Source organism: Lytechinus variegatus, chromosome 2 (genome assembly GCF_018143015.1).
Source record: "Lytechinus variegatus isolate NC3 chromosome 2, Lvar_3.0, whole genome shotgun sequence".
Classification (NCBI taxonomy): domain Eukaryota; kingdom Metazoa; phylum Echinodermata; class Echinoidea; order Temnopleuroida; family Toxopneustidae; genus Lytechinus; species Lytechinus variegatus.
This window is the reverse complement of record NC_054741.1, coordinates 7,104,439-7,125,793: the sequence shown is the minus strand read 5'-3', so window position 1 is coordinate 7,125,793 and position 21,355 is coordinate 7,104,439. Positions and strand designations below refer to the sequence as shown.

Below are 21,355 nucleotides of genomic sequence, written 5' to 3'. Positions count from 1 at the left end.
TGTTAATGAATTGCTTAAAGTGTTGAAAATGTCAAAACGATTGTTTCTTGCCTCGAGGTATATCTCAAACCCTAACTCGACTCGGAGACAGGAACTTCAGGCAATTATGACGTTTCGCTGACGTCATTTGCACACGGTTCTTGATAAAAAACAGGAGGAGGCTTTCATCACCGCATGCGATGAGTTAAGCGAACAGGAGGCACAAGATACAGTATGAAAACATCATCGTCAACTCTCAATGAATCCATGTCGTCACCCACGGATTCCTTTAAACCATTAAATTCTATAATTATCATCTCGTACCGTGAACGGTTCCGCTGAATAGGGTGAACTTTTTAAAAGACTGGTCCATATCTCTGTTGTGGATCTGTAGGAACGCATCTGATCGCCGAGTATCGAGAGAGTCTCTCACTGTCTCAGGAAACTTTCAGAGGGCGAGCTTGGACTGTACTGAACTCCTCTTCTTTGATTCGATCCTGAAATAATATTTTTTTGACAAGAGAATGACCACAGACCAGAGCAACTTTGCCAAGATGACGGTCGATAAGAAGTGGGTAATATGCATTGCATTTACATCTCTACTTGTTGGTAAGTGTGATTTATGTATCATGAGAATGTGAATTAACACATTTTTTAATCGGCAAACTTCACTTGAGCTAGCAATTCATGTAAGGTTTACTTTCCCTTAGCGACACCGACGAGGAATTGAATCTACAGGCAAACTTTAAAAAACGAGGATCTTTTTTTAAATGAAAAATATCTTAATTGTAAATAATTCTATTGTTTCAGAGTTGGGACACTATATAGACTAATGTGTGGGAGGAACGTCGAAAAAAAAGAGATGGATGGAGGAGGGGTTGAGAAATTTCACCAAACTGTTGAAGATACTTTTTTAGGTTTTTTTTTCTGCAGATAATCAGGAAATGACCTATGAAACATGTTATTTTGTGACGACATCCGCCAAGATGTGAGTCAATTTACTCAGGCAGGTGACAAGACAGACAGAGAGAAGAAGGAGGAGGAAATGCATTTCTCATATAAAAATTTAAAATGACTTTCCTACAATAAAAACCACAGTGCATGCCCCCCGCCCCTCATTTCCTTCTCCTTCTCCTCTCTCTGTATATTTTGATACAACTGTGCTTTTGGACCCTCTATTTCATTTTATGCATGAGTTTGTGATAACATCCTTATTTCACCAGCCAGCATCACCACACAAATATAAAATCGCTTTGAAAATCATTAATAAATTAAATCAGACAAAATTATCTGTTACATGTATATTCTAAAACGTGAGAATTTGAGAACTTAGGTAAAGGCGACGTCACAACCCACTAGATTCGCACGGATTTAGTAATATCTCACATTTCAGTCTTCATGCATCAGTGTTCATACTTTGATTTTGTTAGTAATACGCCTGAAAAAAAAGTTGAAAGTGTTTGGTCCTTATAAATATGGGGAGAGAGTTGGGATCTGCATGAGGAGGGGGTTTGAATGCATATCAGCTACTTTGAGCACGAGCCATGTTATAGCAAAGCGTTCCCAAAATTAATTTAAAATTGACTAGTACCCTTTTTAAAATATCTCGAAAGTCTTTTTGTTATTATTGTCTGGCTGACATGGCTGAGGTTGCATTCAGTATACCACACATCGTCGAAAACTACTCACGGCATGCCCGGGGAGCGTTTCATTAACATCTTTGTCTGAAAAGTTGTCAGATCTGACAATTTTTCTTGATTTTGATTGGCTGAGAAGGACTGTCGCCAGGGTAACTGTCGGATAAAACGTTTCTTGTCAGAGAAAACAAGTTATTTTATGAAACGCCCCCACCCCAATCAAATGACAATCTGTCGATTTGGAGTCGCTTTCGTTAAGTTGTACCTTATCGTTACGGTGCTGCTCCCGTCTTGACCTGTATGAATAAACTCTTTAAGGTTCATTTCAATTCTATATTTACCGCATACTAATAAGCAATGATCCTGGTTTCCGCACTTGGGATATAATGAGGTGAATAAAGTACACATCAATACTTGTGTTCCATCAATAGTTTCAGTATTTTTAGATTAATGTGATAGTGAAACGCCGAGGGCGGCTCCAGGCCGGGAGGGGTGCGGGTGGAGCAGGAGAAAGGTGGGATTGAATTGATTTTATTGAGGTACTTTGTGTTTAGAAGACAGTGTCACAGGTTGCGATATATTTAAATCAACTCAAAGTGGAATTGATAGTTTTAGTTTGAGTTAACATGTTTTATATGGCAACTCAATTTGTAGAAGAGTCATGGCCCTGAGAAACGGGGTTCAACACCCCCAAGATTTACCTGGGGGTGTTACATGTATTATAAATTATAGGCAGCACCCCCTAGAAATATGCTAAATTGCAAAACTTAATTAAACCAAACTCAACTTCGTTTTCTATCGAAATCCTTTGTTTATTTTATTTCATTTTCATTTGCTTTTCCTTCCTGGACCACAATCTTCTTCACTTTCTATAGCGAAATCCTTTCTTTGCTTGTTAAAGTTCTCGTGACCAAAATGGCCTTCACTTTGCAGTGATTTTTTATTTATTTATTATCTATTTATTCATTTATTTATTTATTATTATTATTATCTTTTTTTTTTGGGGGGGGGGGCTTGTCAAATTTAAACCAGCACCCCGTGTTAAAAATCGTCACCCAGAGCCCTGAGAAGAGCCCTTCGCCATCTCTTTCCAGTCTGGTTTGATCGATCTTTCTTCTTTTCTCCATTTATTTCAAATATTCATCTCTTGATAAAAACAAAAACAAAAACAAGGGGACAGCGTTCTCTTTCCTTGTAGCACCCGGGGAGTCGGAGATGGTATATAGTGGCAGTGCTAACCTGTTTGTCAAGTTTAAGAAGTACGTTGGAAGTTTGTAGACATTTATAGCCCGTTTCAGAAAGAGTTACAACTGTTGTAACTTTGCCATTATGGCAACTACCATTACGGCAGCCAATCAAAATCAAGGTGACCATGGTAGTTGACATATATAGCAAAGTTAAAACTATTCTAACTCTTTATGAAACAGACCCCTCATGTCGACACATGTAAATGAATCATATTTTTGCTCTGTTAATAAGAACGGTGGTGTAAAAGTTTGTTACAAAGTTAGGAAAAATATTACAATTCGGCCTTGGCGTACTTATGCCCGTCACTCTAATATTCTACAATATTATTGTTTATAAAGTAACTTTTTAACAAGGTTTTTAAATTTTTAACCAAGTTTTTTAAACTTTTAAACGAACTATCTAAAAGATCAAACAATAATAGAGTGAAAGAATTGAACAGCGAGAGTGTAATGTTCATGCACACTGTAACTTTATGCAGTGAATCAGAGTAGTAGTCTGGCAAAATGTAATTGTTTATTAAGTTCATTGCCTGGATTTACATCCGGAGGGGCCAGTCAAATGGATTGCTGTACACACGCGTGGCCAAATTATTTCCAAAACACCCCCTAAACGAGTTTTTCTCTGTGTGCAAAATAACACCCTAAACTAGTTTTTAGCGGGCTTCATTTACACATTTTGGCCCCTAAACATTTAAGTTGTCGCCAGAATATGACCCCGGGGAAAAAGCTTGGGTGAAAAAAAACATACCCTAAACACGTTTGGCTAGTCTTAGTCTTAGAAAAAAAGCTTTGGAAAAAATACCGTAATTACGTTTGACCCTGCGATTGACCATTGACTAATCTTTCAAAAGTACCTTTTTTGAAAATCTGTGTTTTTTGATACCCATACGTTCAGCCTGCGTCCAAAACTGAACAAAAATCCTCCCCTTTTAACATGGTAAACGCGTTTTTTTTTTTGGGGGGGGGGATGGTCACACGTGTGTACAGCAATATATTTGACCCCCCCCCCCCGAGGATTTACACCAATGCATGTAAAGCGACATATCTTTAATTTACCTTTTTTAATCTAATAAATCAAATATGTCGATTACACACACCTTCTCCAAACTACACATAATAAAATTAAACAGTTTTGTTTCATAGCAGAAATGACAGGTAATCTAGATACCCCCTCATTCACCCCCGTTTGATACCCTCCCTATACCGGTCCGGATATTACCATGTTGCCGTTAATTCTTGCCTGCAGACTACACTATCTCAATATAGGAATTCAACTCGTAAGGTTAGGAGCAAAACAGTCAACTCTAAAATTAGACAAGACGAATGATGAACCATAGCTCATGAACATCTGCATGTTATTATAAGGCATATTGAGTCACATTCACCCTGCATGTCCCGAATTGCGTATACGTACAAACGTATACAGCATTAACTCATCTGAATTTGAGACATTAAGCTTTAAAATATATAGGCCTAATCACGGGACTGCTAATAGTGACTTTAAAACTTCTATGAGGATTTCAAGAAATGCTTGCACATCAGCCCATTTTCATATCACCATTTTATGAAACTATGAAATAAAATATTACTCCATAAATTTCTTATTTCACACGTCAGTCTTCAGATATATATAAATTATTGTATTGCTTTTCATTTTTATTTCACTGCTGTGGTATATTATGCTCGTGATTATTATGACAGAGTCACCCTCCCCCTTTAATAGACATTTGAAATAATCAGCATAAAGTTGATGAATACTCAATAAGACATTTTAATCAAATGAAGAACATTATTCAAATCTTAATCAGTATGGAGTGGACATTCAATCTTATTGATTATAATTTCTAAATCTCATTTTCAGTGCTCCCTGATCAGAGACCATTGGATCGCTTCCTGATTTGAGAACAGTTGTGTCACTTTTTTAAGAAAAAAAAAAGAAGTTGTTCACTGTGACATTCTAACTTTCGCCAAATCGGTGGCTTTGGCTATTCTTTATAACAATTATACCGATGAGTTGGTCGTTAATATGTTAAAAAATAAATACTTGATTATCGTCCAAAATTGTCTGGTAGTTGCCAAATGGGCCATTGTTTAAATTTTTACCAATGAAATATATCATTGAGGGATTAATCTTGACCTTCCATAACCAATCCCTCAATGTTGATGCAATGTGGAGGGAATAATATTCCATTTTGTAAAGTCATTGAAAGAGATGCGATCGGGTGAAAACAATAATACAATCCGACTTCTAAGTGGAAAGAATATAAACATATCCTTGGAGGGAAGAATTCCAATCTAAATAATCGTATCAGGACAACTACCCCCTGGACAATTACCCCCCGGACAATTACCCCCCGGACAACTACCCCCCGGACAATTACCCCCTCGAGGACAACTACCCCCGAGGACAACTACCCCCCGGACAATTACCCCCCGGACAACTACCCCGGACAATTACCCCCTGGACAACAACCCCCCGGACAACTACCCCGGACAATTACCCCCGGACAACTACCCCTGGACAATTACCCCCTGACAATTACCCCCCGGAGGACAATTACCCCCCGGACAATTACCCCCCGAGGACAACTATCCCCCGAGGACAATTATTTTATTCTCGAGTATCTTCGAATCAAACGATCACCGCTGACAGAAGCCGTAAAAAGTCGGCTTCATCTGCAAATCTTAATAAGTAGGCTTGTGTCGAAACAGAAAAATCATAGAATAAGAACAAAGAAAATTTGAGAAAAAATGGACAAATAATGAGTAAGTTCTGAGCATTTGAATATTGCAATCACTAATGCTATATAGATCATCCCACTGGCAATGCGACAAGGATGTGTGATGCCACATGTGAACAGCTTTCCCTTTGATGGACTATCAAATACCCTCAAAATGTCTCTTTTTGCTTTCTCTTGTGGTGATACAAACTTATTATCCATGATGCATTTTATAAAAATCTGTATTACATGTCCTCCTATAGAAAGAACACATGATCTACTGATAGATGTGATAAAAGCGGCATTTTAAGTGAACAAAAACGAAAGCAATGGGGACAGTTGTTTACAAGTGACTTCACGCATCTTTGTCGCATTGCCAATTTGAGAATCTCTATAGCATTAGTGATCGCAATATTCAAATGCTCATAACTTTCTCATTATTTGTCCGATTTTTATCAAACTTTCGTTAATCTGTTTCTTTGATTTTTTCTGTTTTAACACAAGCTATCTTGTTCTAAAGCTTTCATTCTCATTTTACTATACCATGGCGGAACACTTATCTATCTCTAAATACATTTTTCCATGAACGATCAAAATAATTTAAAACTTTCTTAATAGTGATACTCAATTTGTCCTTCACTTAATTAATTCGATGTAGTGTCGAAGTATTTTCTATTCACAATGTTTTTTTTATGAGTTTTATTTCTAATTTACATTTTAACATAAATATCTAAAAACAGATACATATTCTTTTACATTCATATAGATAGACACCTTGCTAGGTTGAAGTAATATACAACAGATCCTATTCAAATAGAAAGACAAGCTGATGAAATATATAAAGTACATGGTCAGCCTTCAGGGACGCAGTGTCCGATTGTGAAATTTCCTTGAAATTTTCTTGAAGTTCTGCTTATTTGTTATATATCAAGTTTAGAACAAAATTTTAAAGTGATATTTTGCGAAATTATATAGGCCTATATTCGCAAAAAGAAGAATGTCTGAATGTATTTTACGTACACAAGTCTAACGCCAAAATGCCCAGGTCAAGTAGCTTATACATGTAATTCGAGATTCTGATTTCTTTATCATATTTCTTGAACTTCCTCACAATCGTCTACTCTTATAGGGTAAATTTCAAGCGTCAAGAATAATTTGTAACGTAAACTTAAATGTTAAGGATGGTATGCGTCACCTTAAATAAATGAGAGATCGAAGTACATTAGTTCAAAGATCAATAATTGCAGATATCATACGAAAACCTATTTATGCTGACCTCGTATCATATTATATTGCCTATTATATGCATTGAACCATTGTTTAGACAATTCAAAATCTGGACGACGTTGGTCAAACGTCACAGATGCAATGGACGCAGTTGAATCTTTCTAGCTTGTTGTATGTTTGGTGTTTGTATTTTTTTTTAAATATAGTTTCTTTGTTAACCCATTCATGAGAGTAGTTGTTCGGGGAAATTAAGATAATCCTTTATTCTTCAAATTGATAAGAGCTGTATTTTTTGTAAATAAGTGTTCGATACTATAAACAAATTGTATATGCTTAACACTGTCATGATTGTTCATTTGTATGTACAACACTGTATTTGATTATGTCATAACGTTTGCAATTTAGTACTTAGTTTCCTTCTAATTACTTTCACCCTTAATGGTAAAGTTACATGGTGATCCTTTGCGTCTATTATCTTTACTTTAAATTTGTTAAACTGATTATATTACGTTAATAAAGTCACGTTTTAATCTGGAATGTGCACCAATTGTTTCATAATTCTTAGCTTCTTGTTTTTTTAATTGTTTTAAATAGCAGTTTTATACTTGTCATTGTTAGTGTTCATGGTTGCAATATCGACTTTCATTATTTCTACCTATGAAGGTGTCTTTTTAATATTTTATCTATTTTCCTGATTTTTTTTCATGAAAGTAAACCCAACATCAATAAAAAAAAAAGATCAGTTTGAATCAGAGATGTTTAGCATTTGTGATGATTATGTGTAACCGTATCCTTTCATGAATGTTCGATTGTTTCATGAAAACTTAAAAATAAAAGGTATTATGAGGGATGCTTTATTATCTAATGCATATGTGCGCAACCGAATGGGAGGTTTGGAGGCGCAAGCACTGAAGTAAAAAAGGAAAAAGAAACAAAGTGAGAGAGTAAATAGAGAGAAAGAGAGAGAAAAGGAGAAAAGGAAAGAGAACGTTATTAAGATAAGACGAAGTACAAAATATTTCGAAAACCTGTGCCACTGGCCAAGACTTACAATAGGTCCCACTTGATTCTAACATCGATGCTGGAGAGGAAGAGGGGGATGGATTATTGTCATCGAGGGTAATTGTCCTCGGGGGGTAGTTGTCCTCGGGTGGTAATTATCCGGGGGGTAATTGTTCAGGGGGTAGTTGCCCGGGGGGTAATTGTCCGGGGGGTAGTTGTCCTCGGGGGGTAGTTGTTCCGGGGGGTAGTTGTCCGGGGGGTAATTGTCCTCGGGGGGTAATTGTCCGGGGGGGGGTAGTTGTCCGGGGGGTGATTGTCCAGGGGGTAATTGTCCTAGAACTCTAAATAATACCCTACATATAGCTCACACACACACACACACCCATACCCCACACCCTCACACTTTATTTCCGACACACACACATACACACACCCTCATCCACCCCACCACACACACTCACAAACCACGGTGCGTTTATAGCCACCGTGAATTCTGAATCACATGCATTGTTTCCTTTTATTAATTCAAGCTAATTTTGAATTTCATTCGTAGGTATAATCACATTATTCTTGTCTATCTACTTTTGAAAAAAAATGTTAAAGGGGAATGAAACCTTTGGAACAAATAGGCTTGTGTAGAGACAGAAAAGTCAAAGAATAAGAATAAAGAAAGTTTGAGAAAAATCGGACAAATAATGAGAAAGTTATGAGCATTTGAATATTGCAATCACTAATGCTATGGAGATCCTCCCATTGGCAATGCGACAAGGATGTGTGATGTCACTGATGAACAACTTTCCCTTTGGTGGACTATAAAATACCCTCAAAATGTCTCTTTTTGCTTTTTTTTACGATGATACAAACTCTTTATCCATTATGTATTCTTAAAAAATATGTATTACATGCCCTCATGTAGAAAGAACACATGATCTATGGATAGATGTGATAAAAGAGGTAATTCAAGTGAAATATATACTAAAGTAATGGGGAGAGTTGTTCATCAGTGACATCACACATCTTTGTCGCATTGCCAATTTGCTATCTCCATAGCAATAGTGATCGCAATATTCAAATGCTCATAACTTTCTCATTATTTGTCCGATTTTCTCAAACTTTTGTTGATCTGTTTCTTTGATTTTTCTGTTTTCACACAAGCTATCTTGTTCCAATGGTTTCATTCTCCTTTAATGATAATATATGATCTACGTCTGTGCTTATGAAGGAGCCCTAATCTTAGAATTAGAAGGGGAAAATGAAGGGTTATAGATTTAGGGTCTAAATTTTGACTTCAGCTTGACATTTGATAAAACTGGTTTAAGCAGAGTGTGGATAAAAAAATATATGGAATTCTAACATGATTACATTAGATTTCATGTTCTTACTCTTGCAGAGCAAAATGAACGTGTTTTATTTTTGAAAACAAAATAGAAAAAGACGCAAAGTTTACTCTAAATTGTCTCTATAGACTAACCCTCTGAACTCAGTTTTGAGCAAATCTCTTCTAATGACACCCTATACCAACCTGAGGATCAAAGCGGTTATGGCCAATCTACGATTTTATTTCAAATTTTGAAATTCCTATTTTCAAATTCTCATCATTCATCACCCTATTCATAACACATAATAATTACATCGCACACACACACATTGCATTATAATGATTATAGCATTAGAGTATAAATTAGTGTATAAAACATAATTCGTTGCTTTATCGACAACAATTTGCAATAGATATGCAAATTTCTACGGATATTTTATATAAATTATAAGTGAAAAAAAATCATCGAAATTGATTGTAATCTGTAAAATGTTTGATTACTGTAATGATTCACAAGGCACACGTCAACCCTTACTTTATGTTTTCAACTCTAGGCCTGTACAATTTTTGAAGAAAAAAAATGAATAAAATCTAATTTGAAACGCATGAGCAAAAAAAATGCAATTTAATGATCAATTAAGGAGTTGAAATATATATTATTATAGGCCTACACATTACAAGAGGATACATTTGATGTTTCATAATAATGATCTAAAATAAACCCCTATGTACTTAGTCCGAGCGAGTGTTGTGAAATTAACGGTCTTTTTATTCTGTTCTGTTTTTGAGTGAGGGGACGAAATGGGAAACAAATAATGTAATGATTTTTTTTATATTTTAATATTTCAGTTGCAGCAGTCGTCGTTCCAGTGTGTAGTGATGATGAAGAAGCCAAACCCAGAGGCTAGCGGCGTGAATGATCCCTACCTCTCAGTTGGACAAGGAGCAGCACTTACAGAAAGTAATTATACCCCCCTCCCCATCCAATAAAGTCTGTTCTCTCAAAGTGCAGTCTCATATATCCTTGATATTCATAGTATAGGCCCATTGCTCAATATAGTGTCAAAATAGTGAACAAGTGAAATAATGCAGAAATAATTTTCAACGGGTAAGTCATTAATTTGAATTCAATCAAATTGTTCAATATAAAAAAATCTTGCAGTAGACTGACGTAGATATCAGTCCGCCAGAGCATGGACCTACCATGGTCAGAGACACACATTGTTCGGCTAAACAGGTAAAACGAAAATTTCATTCAGTTATGAATGGTTCAAAACTTACGAACAGCTTTATGAAACATCCACCAGGGTCCCGTAACACAAAGCTTAGCAATCAATCAAATCGTACACTAATCGATTTTACGATTGATTGTACATTGTAGTCCATGGAATCAATCGTAGAAAAATGTTCTACGATCAATTCTAAGCTTTGTGTTACGGACCCCAGGACTTAAGTCATATGAGACGGAGCCGCTGTAGCCTCCCCCCCAAAAAAATAATAATAATGCACATAAATCAAAACAAGCTGCAGTTTAACTGGCACTATATAATAGCTAAATCGTGTTTGATTTCTTGTTCACAAGAAGAAATTATCTGCTTATCTCAAAGATGTTAAAACTTGAAACCAGATCCGGGACATGCTGGTTCTATTTAATAGATTTTTTTCTTTCTTTAAAACGTGAAAGAACCAACGGGGTCATAAAATATTATTTTTAATCATTCATGGTCACAATTGTTCCCCATTCACTTGCATTTAGCCAATCCCTAATCAACTAATAAATAGTTCTTCCCCGGCCTGCAAATCACGTTCAAAATCGTTTGTTTCTCAACTCGAAATGAGATTTTCACCATGTTCATTGTTGCTGAGATGAGAAAACTCTTGCGGACGGGTTCAAGTTTGTGAAGGCGACGATCGAGTGTGTTTTGGGTACATTTTCTTGCTGATTTTTTGCCATAGTCAGTTTAATGAACGCATTCCATGATCCGCTATCTTAAATTTGCCACTGTATGTAACCTCACCAATCCCTCATCACATCGGTCTCTTGTAGGGCTCGGCGTAGTCACCTGACGTAACGAACCCCTTACGGTGATGCGGGCCCTTTAACGTCATTGGACAGAAACGGTTTTGCGTCTTTAATGGATAGAAAACGAAAGTGATGACAGGGGAAAATATAGATCTTAAATCCCGATAAATTTTTTAAAAAGTTATTCTACACTCATCTAGAAAAAAGTACGTGTGAAAGTTGTGATGCATTCACATATAATATAGCTTGTTTGTTAAAAAAGGTTTCGTTTTGTTCTTGTTGATTTTTTTCAATGGTAATAGGAATAGTCAATTGCATGTCCACCCCCCCAAAAAAGAAGAGAACCAATTAAGAATTTCTGAAAGAGATGAGACGGACGTTTGAGGATATTGTGGCAGGGGTAGACGAGTGATGCTTACATTAATTATAACGCTTAGATCAGTGATAAATGCTTTATTAACTCAAAACAATTTAGATAGAAAATACTAGAAATACTATTTCAAAACAAACTGAATAAATCATGTTCGACATTACTGTAAGAATGCCGATGCCAAATATAAATTTAAGTCGGATGTATGACGACAAAAGGAAATTGTGATTACATGACACAGTAGACCTGGGGCTGAGTGTCGGTGATTAGTGCGAACAAAATAAATACGCATTGTGCTCAAGATATGGAAGTAAGGAACAGAAAAAGAATAATGTAAGCCTGCATGTATTTGGACCCCCTACTCCCGACATAATGATTACAATGTCTATAATAGCCCCATGTACCGATACTTCTTGAGTCCAACAGGCTTGGTTTTTATTGTCGTCTTCTGAAAAAATGTAGCATGAAACGACATCTACCTTATATCTGACTATTATATGATTTGATTTAGAACAGTTGATTTGTTTCGCTTTCTTCCCTACTAAACATAATAGACCTAAATAAACACCGGGACCAAGCTGTGCATGAATTGCGTGAGCGGTAAATTTAAAAATATATTTCGGAAATAATTTCTTTCATCGAAAACGAGTAAGGGAATAAAAAGTGTCTTCTGGCTAACCTCCAATTTTAAAAGTACAAATTTACACTTAAAAATATGAGATGAAGTTCTCCTTCAGTTGACCAAGTTTCCCTCATTGAATTGTGACTAAAAGGGGAAGCTCCCGAGGAGCAAGTCCTTCGCAAACTTCCTCGTCACCATGGCAACGGGTGAACACTGACCACGGGGAACTGAAAAGGTCGCTAGAGCGTATTTCGATTACAATGATTATATATATTTTCTTTATACTGACAGTAATTAATGTTTCCTTGTATATAGTTTTATCTTTGTTTGAAACTGTTATTGTGTGGGTTATTTTTCTCTCTTTTTTTTAAAATGGTACAACTATCTCGCGCAGGCATAACAGGGCTTCGGTCAGTCAACAATATATCACGACAATCTAAATTACTTTGTAGTTTACCTATGACGTAAACTGCCTAGTGGTCCATGAATTATGTAGATTGTTTTCGTCTTTCAAGGGTCTATCAAAACGACCAGCTACCAGGAGCATCCTCTTTTTTGTTACTCTGTGTTGCCAATCTTAAACTAATGTTTATATTCCTTCATTTCCTAACCAACATTATCAAGATTTTGTAAAAACTGATATTGTTTTCCCCTCACCAAACTCTTTCTTTACCCTATACCTCTATCATTCATCAAAGGGAACTACCAATGCACTGAAACTGAAGATCTATTCATCAACAATAATTTGTCTATTTCTCTTAAGATAGTTTAATTCTACCTCACACATTCTTGTTGTTCTGCTGGTGTTCGCGACCAAAAGATATATAATTTATTTAACAGGTACAGAAAAATAATTGAATCTATAAAGAAGTTTGATTACAAAATGCGATTACTCAATCTTCCGGAAAAAAATATCATTTTCATTTTCAGATCAGGAACAAGTAATGAGGGTTCAAGAAAATGAGATGGGAGTGGCAGCCGCCCCTAACGGAGCAGCCATGGCCCCCAGTGAGATGGTCGTACAGTTTGGAGGTATGGTGGAATGTTTACTGAGAAGGGGTTCGCTTGCTTACAATGGTTACGGATGTTACTGCGGACTGGGAGGGAGCGGCAAGCCCCTTGATGCCACCGATAGGTGAGTTTAATAATTTGAATTTTTTTCATTTGTTTATTCATTTATTTATTTATTCATTTATTATTTATTCATTTATTCTTTTATTCATTTATTTATTCATTCATTCATTTATTTATTTTTTATTATTTATTCATTTATCTATTTATTTATTTATTTATTTATCTATTTATTTATTTATTTATTTATTCATTTATACTTTTTTCTCCGCACCCAAATTGATATAAGACGTGACAGTGTTCTGAAATAATTATACATAATATATCATATATCGCTATTGTAATTTCCCCGAGAGCGATATAGATTTACAATCGTATAGCTAATATCATTCGTGCGATCTGCAATGTTTTAGCCTATCTGAGTAATGGATTGAATTAATGAAATTTTCTATATCAGTATTCTCACAGTTATTCTAAAACTCAAATAACATTATTTCGGTTTATAAGATTGAGAAAATAATTATAAAAACACCACCGTGTGTTCGCGTCGGACAGTAGTCATGCCTTGTGAGCGACGACCTTTATTCGTTGACCACGCCCATTTCATTTTGTGTTTTTAAGCGGATTTTATCTAAGAATATAGGGGAAAGATTGCAAAGTAAGTACACTGGTTTCCATTGAGGCCGTGTTAAAATACATCGACATACATTACATTCAAACATTGTAACTACAAATAGCAAGAAGACCAACACATTTTAACACGGACAAATAAGAAGAAGAAAAGATCAAACTCATACAAACTGCTTAAAAATTCATAAAAAAACAAAATGGAGGATTAAAATTAATAAGAGATTTTGGACTAAAAAAATTGGTAACGGAGATGGTGTAAATATAAAATGTCAAGTTAGGAATTTAATCACATATGTAAAATCAAACTTTTTACATGCATAGTGTTGCTGTGGGCTTAGGGAGATGGCGATTTTCTTTGAAGAGGCGTGGTCACAAGGGATTTTTTCCGGTGAAAGCAACAATGGAGCACTTGGTGGAATTATTCAACATAATTTATTACCGTATTTCCGTTTTTATTATTAAACTAAATCCTATGGCCTGCTTTTGGTATTTGCTGTCGAATGACAACAGGAAGTGTTTGATACAATTAATGATATTAATTTCTGTTTTGTGTAAACCCTCCCTATGCTTTTTTTGTAGAAATCTAGGAGTTATATTTGATGATAAATTGACATTCGATGAATTTATATCGCAAAAATGTCGCTCTGCATCATATGCCTTATACAAAATTGGTAAACTTCGTGAATTCTTGGATAAACCCACCACTGAAAAATTGGTACATGCTTTTGTTTTATGTCACATTGATTTCTGCAATAGTCTCCTTTCAGGATTACCTATTAAACAAATTAAAAAACTGCAAACCATTCAAAATTCAGCTGCGAGATTAGTAACACGAACACGCAAGTATGAAGCAATTACTCCAGTTCTCAGAGAATTACATTGGCTCCCTGTCCGTTCCCGGATTGTATTCAAACTTCTAGTTTTTGCACACAACTGTTTTTATAAAATTGCCCCGTCCTATTTACTCGATTTAGTTTCATATTACCAGCCATCCCGAAATCTTAGATCAAGCTCAAAAGCATTATTTGTTGTTCCCTCTGTCTTTACAAAGTCATATGGTGAGCGTGCTTTTACTTATGCCTCTGCTGTCCTCTGGAATGCTTTACCGAATTCAATGAGATATCAAAGTGATTTATGTACATTCAGGAGATCCCTCAAGACATATCTTTTCAATGCATAAAAAACTAACTTTGAACTAATGGTCCAATCTAAATATCTCGATTACTTTATTCTTATATACCTTTCACTATTTCTTCTCTAAGCGCATAGGGACATGCTATGCTATGTGTGATGCGCTATACAAGAATTGAGCATTATTATTATTATTATTATTATTTTTTTCAAATTGTTGTTTTGAATATCATTTATATAAAAGATTGTTAAATACTCGATTGATTAAGCCTACTTTATTTCTTCGTGAGGCAATAATATTGATTGAGGGATTCTACTTGCACTAAGCTAGCTACAAATAAAGAATGATAAAAAAGAAAAAAAATATTTTTAAGATACAAAAATCATTTTGTTTTAAGGTGGATTTTAGTTCTTTTATCAGTCTTGGCCATCCAGCGCGACCATAATCATCATGCAAAATAAACTTTCAAGTTAAAATAGATTTATTTTTACAAGGACACCGAATACCAGTAAACATCACAAAATCAGGGTCTTGTGAAATTGGATTATCGTAACCAAGTGAAATAAATTGTATAAGGTACAATGACGTGTACATTGTGCATCAATTTTGGAAATTTGAAAAATCGTCGCAGATTAATATTGTCAATTAATGATCCGCGAAGTTGTTCATACAGTTTGGACTGTATATCGCTCTATTTCTGAGTACTTTCTTTTGCCATTTTACAAAAAAAAAGAAGATAGTTACAACAAATTCCATAAGTTATGTTTTTAATTTGGTCATAGCGCCCTCTTTACAAATGCCTGCCCAAAAATTTATCATCATTTTTATTTTCTAAATATCCTCCTTTTATCAGTTGCATCACTCATCACCTCCAGTCTGAAATGGGATGTTATTTGATTACGACCTATAATCACTGGGGCGGAGTAATTGTTGATATGCCAAACTGATTTCAGGTTACCAAAGTCATCGCGTTCGGAAATTTTTAATTTGGCTCGGAAAAAACTGGCACTATGTCAATTTCACAAATTTATGAAAAGAATGAGAGTATTGCCAAATATGAGAACCATGTCATTTAAAGGTCTAGTCTAGTTTTCAAGCATGCAGACCTATGGATAGCTCAGACGTCTTTGTAGAAGATTGGGGAACCGGGAGAGCAGATCGTCCTAAGATTCGGAGCGGACGAAAAATTGCAAATACATGTATGTGGTTTGTCCAGAGTCTAGGACGACACTGCTGTTTAGATTAAGCGATTTTCCACAAAGACTGCTTTGTCATGAAGTGTTTTGATCAATAGATTCTCTGCGTTTCAGAAAGAATCTGCGTAGTGGTTGTGAAAACTCCCAGTTATCAGATTAATAACGTATGCAGTTCGCATGTGTATATGTGTTGATGTATGTTTGAAGATGTGTGTTTATGATGATGACGATGATGATGATGATGATGGTGGTGGTGATGATGATGGTGATGATGATGATGGTGGTGGTGGTGATGGTGATGATGATGATGATGATGGTGGTGATGATGGTGATGATGATGATGGTGGTGGTGATGGTGGTGGTGATGATGGTGGTGGTGATGATGATGGTGGTGGTGATGATGATGGTGATGTTGATGATGATGGGGATGGTGGTGGTGGTGATGATGATGGTGATGATGATGATGGTGCTGATGGTGATGTTGATGATGATGACGATGATGTTGATGATGGTGTTGGTGGTGGTGGTGGTGGTGATGATGATGGTGATGATGATGATGATGATGGTGATGTTGATGGTGATGATGATGGGGATGACGATGATGATGATGATGATGATGGTGATGTTGATGATGATGGGGATGACGATGATGATGATGATGATGATGATGATAGTGATGTTGATGATGATGGTGATGATTGTGGTGGTGGTGGTGGTGGTGGCGATGATGATGATAATGATGATGATTTTGATGTAATGATGGTAATGATGATGATGATGAAATAATAATGAGGATGATGATGATGATTGTGATGTAATGATGGTGATGATGATGATGATGATAGTGGTGGTGATGACTAGCTTTAAGATGCCGATGCTGCTGCTGATGATGATAATAATAACATTATTGATATCATAAATGAAATCATGTCATTCACATTACTTCTGAAGGTTTCCTTGTGGAAATATTCATTAGGTATTTTTTTTGTAAATTCATTAGGTACTTTATTAATTTCTTTCAAATTGCACATAATATATTGGAAAGGATATGATGTTGAAAATACATTGATTAATAAGCATAGTTATGTGACATGTAGATGGAGAGGGGATAAGGGATTATTTGTTTTATAATAAAATCACTGTTTTTGTTTAAATTTCATACAGGTGTTGCCAGCAGCATGATCGATGTTACAGCAAACTGAAGAAACAGGGTATCTGTAAAGGAGATAAATCCGTCTATATCACATGGTATAAATCTAATATGAACCAATGCGACACACCCAACGCTAAGATATGGTGTGGTAAGTTGACATAATAGTACATTCTGAGCCTTGATTGATGGAAGGTTTTTATTTAAAAAAAAAGAATAACTGGTAATAAGTGATAATAAAGTGGTAAAAATAAACTTTGTACTCAGTAGCTTCGTTTGTCTTTGCCATGATGCGGAAAACATCAGGTGATTTGGTTATGCCGTCGCGAGTTCAAAGTGAAAATTCTAGTCAAGTTTCTTATGTTCTTTTTCAGTAGAGTCGGTCCCGTCACTGGTCACGAGTGTAAATTTACTTATAAATCCCACAAACTGCTAAACGCGTGCTGTCTTGAAAGCACATGTTTCTGTGGTTTGTCCAAGAAATTAAACTTTATGACAGTTTTCTACATAGAGATACCTGGTCACTGGGAATGGGTCAATTTCGATTAAAAATAGGTGGTCAGTTATGACTAAATTATGGAATTTTATTGGTAAAATTTACTTAAATGACTTGAAAAATTCTTGGGCATCTTGAAACTAGTGAGGGTGTACTGATCGAGGTCTTACTACAGGTATATTACACTCTTAAAACAACTCAGTAAAATTGACTAGACCAGTAGTCAGCTGGGAGCAACTGATATGGCAATCACTGATATTCACATTTCTGACTTATATTCTAGTCAGAAATAACTCTGTTCTACTAAAATATGACTAGAAAATAGTCAAATATTACTAGAATAACAGTTGCACTTAGCTGACCCTATTAACTAGTCATTTTTGACTCATTTGTTTTAGAGTGTAAAACTGAAATGATGGGGTCTAAATTCATCCCATTTTTAAGTTTCTCCTAAAAAAGACGATAACATCATACCGTGATTATAACATTTCCGTATTAATGACATTGAGAGTAATACGTGCTCATTAATCACTAAAATTTACATTGACTCTAAACCTACATTTCATTTTATTTGTTTCCCCAGCCAACCACCATCAATACTCGTTCTTTGATAGCATGCTGGCTGGCAGGCAACCCCGATGTGCAGCGGCTCTTTGTCACTGTGACCGTAACGCTGCCCTTTGCTTCTCCCGACATAGCAACAGTTACAACCTTAACTATGCATCTTACAAGGCCAAGAACAGTTGTTAGTTTTGGCCAATTTGAGATTGAACATTCCATCCATTTTTTATATGATTTGCTGTGCCTTTTTTATTGCTCGTCCAACTTCATTACGAATTATTTTTTTGTTAATTCGATGCAATCATCTGGCTGTTCCCAGAATAAAAAGAAAAGATGTATATTTATAATATATTAGATGGCTCAGAATGGCATAGCAGAGATATTTCAAGTTAGGGGCATGAATCGGAGATAAGAGCAATATTGGAACTCAGACGAGTATCATCTTGCATAAAATGCAGAAAAGTAGTACGGTACGACATGTAAGTATTAGCTTATCATACTTCTGGGTAATTCGGCAGATATTGACGTTTTATGCAGCTCTGATACTTTTTAAAGTCAAATCATGCAGCCCAAAACATATTTTTTTTAATGCATAATAGAAACGTCGTCAATATAGTTAATGCTCATAGAATTGTCACTACACAATTTTTTTCGGCAATATAACATTATTTCAAGTTTATGATGAATGGTGCTTAGAGATATATATAAATCATATCAACAGGGATAATTATCAAACCTAAGCAAAATCCATAAGAGACGATAATTATCAAAACCATTGTCTTTCATCTACATTCAGCAATATTGCCTTACTTTCTACGTGAAATGTTTAAATCCACACATTTTCTCTGACGCTACTATGATTTAAAATATTAAGGTATAACCTTGATTGCTTTAATCCCCCACCAACTATTATGACATTAAGTCACGATTATTGGGTTATTATAGAGTTCGGTACATGTATATATCTAACCGTTAGGGCCAATAATATTTGAATGCTATTTTCAAATTACATTTATAATATAGGTGGCCCAGCGGATTAGTCTCGGGACTTTGAAAAGGAGGGTCATGGGTTTGAATCTCAGCCATGGTGTAATTTCCTTCAACAAGAAATTGATCCGCAATGTGTTACACTCAACACAGGTAACACGGGTCGTGTGGTCCAGTGGTCAGAGCAATGAAATCATAATCGCAGGGTTGTGAGTTCGAATCCCCTCTCTGCCATCGTCTCCAATTGATAAAAAGGCTCGAGAGTGATATATGTTGTCCATTCGGTCAGCCACTATGACTGATTAACCTATACGTAAAATATTTCCTATAGGGAATTGGTTGTATACCAGCTTGGCGTTTACCAGCAAAAACCTGTTCTGCCGAGTTCCTGCGGGAGTTATCATAAAAAGAAACAGTAAATGGTTACCATTACCAGGTAGGAAGGAATTCCTCAAAAAAGCTGTGAGCACCGGCATCGGGGAAGCTATCAACACATTGAGGATACTGTGCAATACATTTGTAATGTAAATTCAATCTGTATAATATTCTCAAATTTAAAATTTGATATTTATTAATGGAGAAACTATTACGCAATCGTTTTATATTGTGTTAACCGGGGATAAAAAAAATGTTTTGTGCCTATATGTGCCGCATTTGCACATCATCCACATTGTTATTGATAAAAACTCATATTGCTCAGAATTTGTTTTTGTACCAAAGTTTACCAAATAAAACAACATTGTTATCATATCAAACGATTGTCGAGTCTGCTCTTATCGTATATTACACCTAATCCAGTAGTCACTAAAACTTAAACACTGCCATCTCTTGTTCGATCAAAGTTAGTGTCGTATGAGCGCGTACACCGCTTCGCCTTCTTCCCCTCCTCCTTCTCATTCTCCCCTTTCTCCTCCTGCTTGTACATTTTTATTAAATCTTCATCCCCTTCTTTTCATGTTATTCCTCCTCTCTACCTCGTCCTTCTTTTTCCTGTTCCCCTTTAGCATGTTTAGCAATATTCGCTCTTCTGGAAAATCTGGCATTACCACTTAGGCCTATATCAGGTTTGACGGACAGGCCTAAATCATGACGATAAACAGAATATTATAACTGAAATAATAAGCAGCAGATAATGGAATACTTTATTTTTATTTTTAGTTATAAATTCTTTTGGAATCGAAACCAAGGTTGGGTATTCTTCGACTCCAGGGAAATGTTTACTTTCAAGCAATCATTTCTACACCGGAACTTAAAATAGTTGATGATCATCATGATCATGGTGGGTAGTCATTGAACTTGTTATTCTCTGTCCGGGGTCAAGATGTTCAGACTCACTCCTACAAATCACTTCTATTATTCTTTCTATCATCTCTCTCCCTAAGCTCGATGGAACACTTGAGCAAGTCGCATAACTCCCCTCTGACAAACCTAAATCATTCGACTATCAAACTCAAGTGGTAGGAGTAGATTCGTGAGAAAAATGTGGATGGCTCTACATCCATACTGTGTACACTCAATAAACATATTCTTTTTTTTTGTTCTTGGAATAAGAAGAATCAAAGAACCGGTAAATATTCAGACAATAGAGCCCTACTTTGATATTCTTATAATAAAGAAACAATAAATTACTCTCCTGACTACCTTATAATGTCCATAATCTAAACTATCATAATATTTTAAATTTCAGAATAGATACCCCCGCCCCGAATGTAAACTGCAAACTTACATGCATTTGATAATTTTTTTTTTCATTTAACCATCATAGTATGCAATAAATAATGGTTATGTACTAGACAGACACCGAATAGTGGAGTTGAATACCCTCCCCTCCCAACACACCACACACCTCCCCTCTGCGGCAGCGCCAGTATACAAAGTTTCATGACAAACTAAATAAGGCGCACATCAACTGAACTGGATAAATTATAGAGTTGCGCAATCAGACTTATCTTTTTTTTAATTCTCCCTGTTCTTTTGACCCCCTGTT

General features: G+C 35.7%; 1 pseudogene; it reads left to right on the top strand.

Annotated features, from left to right (window-relative positions):
* Window positions 1-242: 242 nt before the first annotated feature.
* Window positions 243-20,110, top strand: LOC121407188 (annotated as a pseudogene).
* The last annotated feature ends 1,245 nt before the right edge of the window (window positions 20,111-21,355 follow it).